The 9823-nt window shown below is 40.3% G+C and overlaps 1 pseudogene across 1 annotated transcript; it reads left to right on the top strand.

Annotated features, from left to right (window-relative positions):
- Nucleotides 1-713: 713 nt before the first annotated feature.
- Nucleotides 714-6556, top strand: LOC149101327 (jmjC domain-containing protein 8-like; annotated as a pseudogene). Its single transcript, XR_016203169.1, has 7 exons — nucleotides 714-1792; nucleotides 2414-2492; nucleotides 3344-3485; nucleotides 4123-4305; nucleotides 5158-5360; nucleotides 5541-5576; nucleotides 6120-6556. The product of XR_016203169.1 is annotated as a jmjC domain-containing protein 8-like (transcript).
- Nucleotides 6557-9823: the final 3267 nt, after the last annotated feature.

Here is a 9823-nt window from a genome sequence, read left to right as displayed (position 1 = left end):
ACCTTTCCTGGATCGTAAGGTAATGTAGATAGGGGCTTCAAAGGACGCTTGCAGTCAAAATATTTAGGTATTTTCTTAGATGAAGAATACAAAAGCAGAAACCGACGCAACGTAGGATGATTTTTTGAAGGTCCTTCTTCAGGTACAATGAGAATTTTACATTGGGACGTGTTTTTATGTGTCCGATATTTTCGTAATACCGGGAATACGTAAAGCTAATTGACAGTGTAAATTAAAGATAAGCAGACGGTAAAATAAAAGAACATAATGAAAGAACATTATAAAAGGAAACAAATGGAAACAATTAATATGTTTCTTCACGGATGTTCAGACCATCAGGATCAATTGTTCTGCCTTTTTGAATTAAAAAAGCTTCCCTGGCCTTACGGATAGACTTTCGGTTGGAAAAAATTTTTTCAATGGGGATTGATTGCATGTCGTTAGCAGTGTGGTTAGAGGAGGAAACGAAATGTTCGGCGGCTGTAGTAGGTTTAGATTTGTTGTTAGGGTTATCTATGGTACGGCGGTGTTTATTGAATCGGTCTTGTAATCATCGTTTCGTCTCTCCTATGTGTTTTAAATTACAGCGGTTACACTGAATCATGTAGATGAGGTTTTTAGTGTGACAGGTCAGGTTAGATTTTATGGGGTGAATTTCCCCGGTAGAAAAGAAGGTATATATAGTAAGTTCGTGAGAAATGTAGGTACAAGTAGCACAGTTTTGCTACAACGGAAAGAACCAGAAGGGAGTTGGGGATTAGAAGAATTAGAAGAGAGTTTAGCTGTAACTAGTAAGTCACGAAGGTTAGGGGAGCGTCTGAAGGCTGCAACAGGCAAATGCTGAAAAACGTTTTTGCAGCGGTTAGAAGAGAGCAACAAATTGTAATGTTTTTTTGTTGATGTTAGAGATGTGAGGAAGTGATGGATTGAAGGTAGTTATAAATGGTATACATTTAGGTTTGTTGACGTCTTTGGTTTGTAAAGTGAGTCTGCGGGGGATGTCGGTGGCTCGTCGTATTTGTTTGGTGACGAAGTTACGGTTGTAACCTCGTTTAAGGAGGTAAGTTGTAAGTTGAGCAGCGCGAGTATTAAACGTGGCGTCGGTAGAACAGATACGTCGTAAGCGGAGTGCTAGACTGAAAGGAATGGCTTTTTTAGTATGTAAGGGATGACAAGATGAATAGAGTAGATGTTGGTGTTTGCCTGTAAGTTTGGTGTAGAGGTCAGTAGATATACTACTGTCGTTAGTAAAAGAGACACTAACATCAAGAAAAGGTATGTTAGTAGAAGAGTGTGAACTGGTGAATTTAATGGTGAAGTGAATGTTGTTAAGATAATCGATGAAAATTTTTAGGTTATCTGGAACTCCGGTCCAGATCATAAAAATATCATCGATATATCGTAGCCAAGTGTGGGGTTGAAATGGGGCATTTTCCAAAGCGTTGGCTTCGAAATAACCTAGAAAAAGGTTAGCATAAGAGGGGGCCATGAAATACAACACCACTTTATGCACGATTGAAAGAAGAGACGCGGCAAGTTTGAATTCTGAAGAATTTGAGAGAATCTGCAGGCATAAGAAACCATTGATAGTGCACTTTAGAAACGGCGCGGCTGATTTGACAGATCCTATGAAATGGACAAAGTCAAGTCTGTTAAGGTTGTACAGTCAGTGGTCTATTCTAAGCGGGACATCAGAGGATATTGTGCGGAGAGAACGCAATGAAGATACACAAACATCGTTTAAGAAATATTTAGACATGATGCATAAAAAGAAACATAACGACGAACCCATGTAAGTTAACTTCAATTTTTTATAAAGGTAAAGGAACCAAATGCAGCTCGCAATTGTTTTACGTACACTGCTATCGATGACTTCGCTGGCCCCCAGAGCCCGGGCCCAGAGCTTTTCCATTAAAGTTTGGACGGGGCGTCCCATTCAAATTTCAAGGAAAACCCTGGGTTTCGGCTGGTAATTGAAGGAAGAAACAAGAAGAAACATCGAATGAAGCTAAAAAGAATTCTATACTTTTGGCGCAGTTCGAGAAAGATCTTTGCAGTGTGAACTGTAGACTGATTGTTACACTATATTTAATTTTTCGCGAGTAAGAACCAGTCAATCAATCAGAGAGTACATATGCACAAATGCGTGAGCCGGCGCTCAGTCATCGCGACATGAGTTTTTGGCTCAAATCCCGAACTTTCGATCGGAAGGAAAGTCGTGAATGTCGATGAGAAAATTCAGATATTTTAGGCAAGAGAGCAGTAGACTCAAAAATGATTGAAGATAAAACACATGAGACGAGCATGATAGATGACGTCATTCGGTAACACGGCTTAGCAAACGGCCCTCGCAGTCTAATTAATTTTGAAACCCGCTGTTTATTCACTCGCACTTCTGTTTTAATCTCTTTAGGTACGTCTTTGATAGGGGTTTCTATAACGATTCTGATGTGTCTAAGAGTATCAAAGTACCGGACTATTTCAACATCAAGGTATTCAAAACAAGCCCGGTCATAAGGTACTCCGTAGTAGAGGTCATTCTTAACTGACTACAAGTACAACCGGTACTAACCACATGCAATGCTTCTCCTACCCTGACCCTAACAAAAAAAAAAGGGTGTCTCCCTCTCTAGCCTGTTAACAAGCTCTCTAATGAGGATGGGACGATGAGAAAGCGGGGAGAAAGAGAATGGAAGAGAGAGGAGGGATCGCCCCAACCCCCAATCCAATCACACACCCCACCCCCTTCTCTCTCAACCACTTCACACCGTCAGTTCCTTTTCGGTCCTTCTGTCCTCCACCGGCTGGTTCTATAGACAACACTCCACTCCAACCAAATACATCTATCTATACATAACCCTTACCACATGAAAAAAAGGATCTCCATTCTCCAAGTCGCAAATGTCTTGCACAACTTTCTGAAGAGCTGCTAATTTACTTTTGGTACCTCAAGGGAGGCGGTTAATTGGAGAGTTAGCGCTTATCTCTTTTTGAGCATATGCATCTGAGTGTGGTCAAGAGATTATCATCTCTTGATGCGGTACAATACGTAATGAAAAAAAAACAGTCGGATACTTAAATTCAAGAACTATAACAACAGGTTCTCTGATAGCCACAATGTTCAATATTACGTTCAGATAAAGCAGACTTCATAATTTATTCGTGTAGTCAGCCTATTCTTTGTCACTGACTGGAATAAGGGTGCTTATAAAAAAAAAAAAAACGGCGCTTGAGAGGGACGCTTATTAGAAAGGGTGTGCTTATTCGAAGGGGGGCACTTAATCGATCAATACGGTATATTCATTGTAAAAAATTTGTTTGCTGTTTAAATCTTTCTTTTCAGGATGAAGTGGACTCCAGTATATTTTTTCTTGGTGGATCTGGTTCCGGCGTCAGTTTTCATAAGCACGCGGACGCTTGGAATGGTGTAATTTTCGGACGAAAACGTTGGTTTCTTTATCCACCTCAGAAGACACCATCAGGAGGTAAGATGGAGCACGCACTCATGTAGCAGACAACGTTGAAAGTTATCATGTACCTGTGGCTTTTACTAGGATCCTCAGGAGTTTTAGCCTACCCAAATTCGAAATTAGCCAATTAGAAGCCGTGTCTACTGTGCTGATATCCTGTGATATCAAGTCACTGACTTGATAAGGTTACGATATCATGGTCACTTGACCGAATTTGGTGAAATACCTAATCGTACCCTTTTGGGTACGCTCAGTGGCATATCAGACTCATTTGGTCTCTCCATGGGAATTTTGGCTCGACTAAGTCTCGCCAGAATACGAACCATGGCTAAACCAAACTCGCCCGATATACTGCCGAAGCGTACAAACAACGTACGATTAGGTATAAAAATCAAATGACCCCGGACAGCAAACAAAAGTCAAATATCTTCTTCTCTGGTAACCATTGTCAACTTAAGCTTTTCATCATCAAGTTTTAAATGCTAAATGAGAACTTTACTCAGTGGTCACTGGTGAGACCCGAAGCGGGCCAGAAACATAAACATCAATATTCTGGTTGGTCCATCCGTCGGAGACGAGTCTGTTCTTAAGGTTACCTTCTGTAACCATAACAATATTTTATGAGTTTTTCAGTTTATGAAGGATAATTTAGCTCGGTTCATAAATATTACTTTCGGTGTTTGGCCAAGTTTTTCTCAACTGGATTGGATCAATAACGTTTATCCTAACTTGCCATCGAAAGACAAACCATTGGACTGAGTTCAAGAAGAAGGGGAAATTCTCTACTTGGTAAGTCCAGTAGGAATAAGGAAGTATTTGAAAAGGGTTTTGCAGTTATTTTGAAACTCGCCACTTTTCTTATGCAACTGGAAGAGCAAGTAGTTAGTCGGTCCCGATGACGCATTTCCGCTCCCAGAACTGACCCTGCAATTCTCTTCTCAGCTAGCAAGGAGGTTGCTAAGTAGTAGTAGTAGCCTATATGCGACTTGTCCAGTTCTGTTTTACACGAAACGCATGACACGATACCCGCTGTACCTAAATTTATACTGAAGCTTGGACCAAAAAACATTTCGAATGCGCACCATGACAATCTCTGTAAACTAAGTTGAGGAGCTTCGCGGGCGCATGCTAGCCTTCCACGAACTCGTTTTGTCCTTCGGATTCCATAGCCCTTGTGAATCCGCCCCCTTCCCTCAAAAAAACCGGGGATAGGGGCGGATGTACACAGGCCAGGATACCAGGGAAAATAAGAAGAAAGGAAGACAGGTAAAGCGACGCATGTTGTAAAATTAGTAGCCAAAGGAGATCGCTAAATGTTTTTCACAGGGTGTTGTTCCACATCCCGACCTCAGACTAAGAAGCGGGGAGCCCCCCAGTTGTGTGAACTCGATAAAAGCCATTTTAGAAATTGGTCAAAATACTGGAGTAAACTGTAACATGAGCTAGAATCTCAAGGCTATGTGAGGACCTCCTAGGGGCATTCCTAGGGGGATACGTGTTCCCTTGATCCCTTAAAATTTCGCACTTTTCCTCTTGTTTCCCATCGATATCACATTGGTCTCTGAAATATTTCGACAAAGTGAGCATATCCCTTATTTCCTTGAAGTAAATGATTGCGTTCCCTTGTTCCCTAACCCACCTAGGAGGCCTCCCTAAATATCTTGACATAATAATCAAAGAAAGTAAGTCCCTCCTTTGTTTCCCCTACAGACACTGGAGAAGGCTGTGCGAATGGACCCTTTGTTTGTAATAGTCAAACTCGACCTCGCCGGATATTACAGTCACCATGGAAACGAGGAAAGAGCAGAACAAACATTTGAACAAGCCCTTGAAGTTCATCCTGACAGTTTTGATGGACACATTCACTATGGAGAATTTCTTTATGACGAGGTGTCCGAGTTCATCGCTTTTTAACCTCGTCAAAGGGCAGTTTGAAATAATCTCAGTTAAAAGTGTGTGTTTAATTGTCGCGTTGACTCCTTTTCAGACTTAACGTCAGTAGTTATGAAAAGTTTTGTAAATGAAAGAGCGAGAAACAGGTTCTTGAATTGGTTTCTTTTGTCTTGTCAGGGTGATTATGGAAAGGCAGCAAGCCAATACAGACAAGTAAGTATATAAACGAATTAAACTTCTCACAAAAAGCTGGAGTCTAAACTCTAATCCTTCGTTTTTCATCTTTCATCTTTCTGAGTAGTGAAGACTAGAAAAGCGCTGGAAAAGATTCTAATTCCGTACAAGGGGGGCAGAGGAGAGAGAGTCTGGGAACGATGTTGCGTTTTGCTAAGCAACAGACAAATCACGCGGGCTTATTCAGTCCTCGGGGTTGGTTTTAGAACGTGAGCAGTCTCTTTTTTTGCCCGAAGCAATCTAAAATCCCAAAGGAATTCACGAACAAGATAAAACTGGTAATTAGATTAAATTTTGGAAACCGAACAGAAAGGTCAAACAGTAATAATGGAGACGTTAGCCACTACACGTCACTGCTACAACCCGATACAACACTAGTCTTTCATCTTATTCACTTGCTTCACTTGCCGTCCTATGCTTGTTAAACTCAATTTGTATTTCCATCATCACATAGCCTGTCTCTGACCGATCCTTAGAACTCACTACTCTCTACTTTATTGAGTTATCTTGCTTGATTTTCAGCTCACCAAGTTAAGGCCTGACAAACCATTTGGTTACTACCAGTTAGCCAAGTGTCTTGATGAAATCGGTGACAAAGATGGAGCGAAGACTGCTCGACATACAGGGCAGCGGGAATCCTAAACAAGCGTAACGCAACCTCGTGATCGACGCTTTTTTCTCAAGAAAACATCTTTAACTAGCAAAATGGGTTTTCAGCACGCCTGAAAGACTTGCCAAATAAGTTGTTGTTACTGTTGAAACCAACTGGTAGGAAAGCCTAAACACTGAATTAGGTTTTAATGACCTGCGAACAAATGACTTCTGTGGTTCTATTGTAATCAATCCCGTTATCGCGGAGCGGAAATTGAGGTCTGTAGGAGCTGTCTATCTTGAGTGACTATAAAGAATGCGATAATGTGCAAATGAAATAAATGATATATGCCATAAAAGCGATCAAACACTTGTCGAAATGATACTTTGACATCAGACCGTCTCAGAGAAAAAATACTGGGCCCGCGTTTCGTTTCGGCAGCGGGGTTGCTTAGTAACCCTAAGCATCCTAATGGCGCGAGCTCACGTAATCGTGTTTGCTTCAACAAAAATATAGGGGCATGGAAACGAGATCAGAGTAACGGCCCAGGGACTGGGGACATGATTACGTGACAGCAAAAGGCAGAAAGCACGTGATTGGTGCATCTATCATTACCGTTTGAAAATAATACGCCCTTTCTCACTGACTCATTATTTAACAAACACTTAATCTTTCCTAATAGAAAGCACTTTAATGATAGAAAAGACCAGTGAAAATCAAGTGCCGATTGCAAGCAATCAATAATTTGAATTTCAAAAAATAAAAACTTTGACTGGAAATTGTCCAGCAAAACTATTTCTAAGACCCGAATTAGTTTACCCAACAAGTTAAATAAGCCCTTGAATTAAGTACTAACTTATAAATTATAGATATCTGTATATTTTCAAAGACTAGTAGCTATTTTAATAGCAGTTCACTTAGCTTTTTCGAAAGATACTTGACCAATAAACGTTCTATTTTAATGGCAAAGGTGGCAAAATAGCTTTGCAGTTCGATTTAATTTGGGTGAGGATTTTAATCGCAAAATAAAATGCAACAGGTTTTAATAGCAGGGGTCACTTTGAATGGTTGGTAACATGTATATTTAGAATACAACAAAATTGTTTTCTTTTACCTCTCAAGAAGCTAATAAAAGTAGTTTTTGTACTGTGAAATTTTCATAGTGACATATTTCAAGAGAAGTCGTTGACAAAAGTATCTGTGGGTGAAAACTTGGCTCGAACAGCTATGTCAACAGTTTACATTGTAAGCTTTCATTCTCGCGCCAAACTTAGACAACCATATATACAGAGAGAAATAACAGGTGGTCCCTTGTAAGCTCCATGCAGAAAGCTGAATAACACAATGTGATTGGTAAAGAGGTTGCACGGGCTGTCATATTTCCAGTGTTGACAAGCATTACTATAGCAACCTGTCGACTGAACGCTTTTTAAATATTTTATGTCATTTCGCGCGTGGGTGAAGAGCATAACGAAGCTGTTCAACTATAAACAACATAACAAGCATTGGAATAAGGCAGTCGACAAGTTGTAAGTTCTTAGAAGTGGCCATATTTGCTTCAGGTTTTAACAATGGCAGACGCCGAAGCTGAACCCCAGCCTGAAGCCACGCCGCCGGCCGAAGGAGAACAGCCTGCAGAACCTGCCGCCGAGGAAGGTGGAGCGGAAAAACCCGTCGAGGAAAACGCGAACGAAGAAGCCGGAGGGGATAACGATGCTAAAGACGGCGGCCAAGCGGAAGAGAAAAAGGACGAGGAGAAACCGACTGAATCTACGGATGACAAGACTAGCGACGAAAAGAAAGACGAAGAGAAAAAAATCGAAGAAGAGGAGCAGGGCTGCTGTTGTGTATTAGTGTAACAACCCTTATGGGCCTCAATTTTAAACTTATTAGCTGACTTTCATCACCATCATCTTAGAAAAAAGGACTGAATAAACAACAGTGAAGAAACATTTGCTGAGCTTTGCTTCAATAAGAAGCCAACGGTAATGAACATTTTTATGGCTGTCGGTGAATAGTTAGAAGTTGAAAACACTGCAAACAGAAAGGAAAATTTCCCGTGAGAACTTCGTGGCAAACAAAGCATCTTCTTGGAGTTTGAAGACGATTGTGCCAGCTAGCAAAGGATACTTTCGGGAAATATTATAATCGTTTGCAGAAATGTTCAACTTTTGGGAGCAGAAATGACAAGATTCGTATTTTGCAGTTTTTGATGCATCTAAATTTTCGAGCGACCACACCTTAGATAAATTGATGTAAATATGAACATGCGGGTTTTTTTTTTCAAATTTATTTGCAAATTAAGATATAACGATAGTTTTGGAATTATTGTACAGTTGCTAATATCGTGTTGTAAACTACATCAGTGTAGAGATCTTCAGAATAGAAACAAGTCGAAATATTCCGTTTTGTATTACAGAGCAGACATATTGCTTTCCAAATTGTAACTTGTACCTGTTAATCCACAAATTTTTACATTTTGTTAATACATTTAGATATGACCGGTGTTTTTTGTCTTATTTTTTATGGTTTAATTGTAATTATTAGACCAAAGAATGGGAGGAAATTTAAAAACGGGAAGGCGTGTGTAATTTCTGTTCGCTTTCAGAGAAAATTGTCGTGTTTATCCTGGTTTTGCGGGTAGAAATAAAATTTTAATGACCAAACAGTCTTGATGTGTCTTTTTTTCGTCCAATTCCACTTCTCGGCTCTTGACATAAACAAATGACTGTTATCTAAAACCTTGATTGAAATTCTGCTTATATATAAGCGAGCCAGGATAACTGACTCTGTAGTTACAAACCTGCAAGTCACTTAAGCTCAATTAGCCGGTGTCACTTTCAGACTGGCCAACTTCAACAACCTGTTCGTTTAATGTAGCCAGTAACAAAAACAGAACTTCAGAACTCAATTGTATGTCTATAAAAAGAACCACGGAGATTTTAGGTAGCAACAGCATCACGAGAACGTCACATGATTTAACGCGCGCTGCACGTGCACTATACACAGGTCCCAGTTGTTCAAAGGGTGGGTAACACTCTCCACTGGCTGAGTCTCTATCAATTGGATAGCGTGGTTTGTTTTGTCAACACTCATTCACTAAACTAAGATTTATCCGGTAGATAGCGTTATTCACCCTTTGAACAACTGGTTCATTTCTTAACCATCTTCTTCGACTTAAGCATCATAAAGTAACCAACTGAGTGAACGTTTTAAGGATATAAATTTTCTAATATTTTTATTAGGTCTGAGAGGCTCTTTACATACTCTGGCCTGCAATGGCTGCGGAAGCCCTTTCTTTTCTCGTCCCCAGTGCTACTCGTTTTAAAGTATCGTTTAGACGACTACGTGATCAAAAGAAACGGCTCTGGGGAAGAGAACAGTCCCCAGCTGTTCGAAAGGTGGATAACGCTATCCACTGGATAAATCGCTATCCACTGGATAAATCACTATCCACTGGATAAATCGCTATCCACTGGATAAATCACTATCCACTGGATAAATCACTATCCACTGGATAAATCGCTATCCACTGGATAAATCGCTATCCACTGGATAAATCACTATCCACTGGATAAATCACTATCCACTGGATAAATCACTATCCACTGGATAAATCGCTATCCACTGGATA

This window comes from Orbicella faveolata, unplaced genomic scaffold (genome assembly GCF_042242905.1).
Source record: "Orbicella faveolata isolate gen_17 unplaced genomic scaffold, um_ofav_v1 contig_4, whole genome shotgun sequence".
NCBI lineage: Eukaryota > Metazoa > Cnidaria > Anthozoa > Scleractinia > Merulinidae > Orbicella > Orbicella faveolata.
This window is presented reverse-complemented; position numbering and strand designations above follow the sequence as displayed.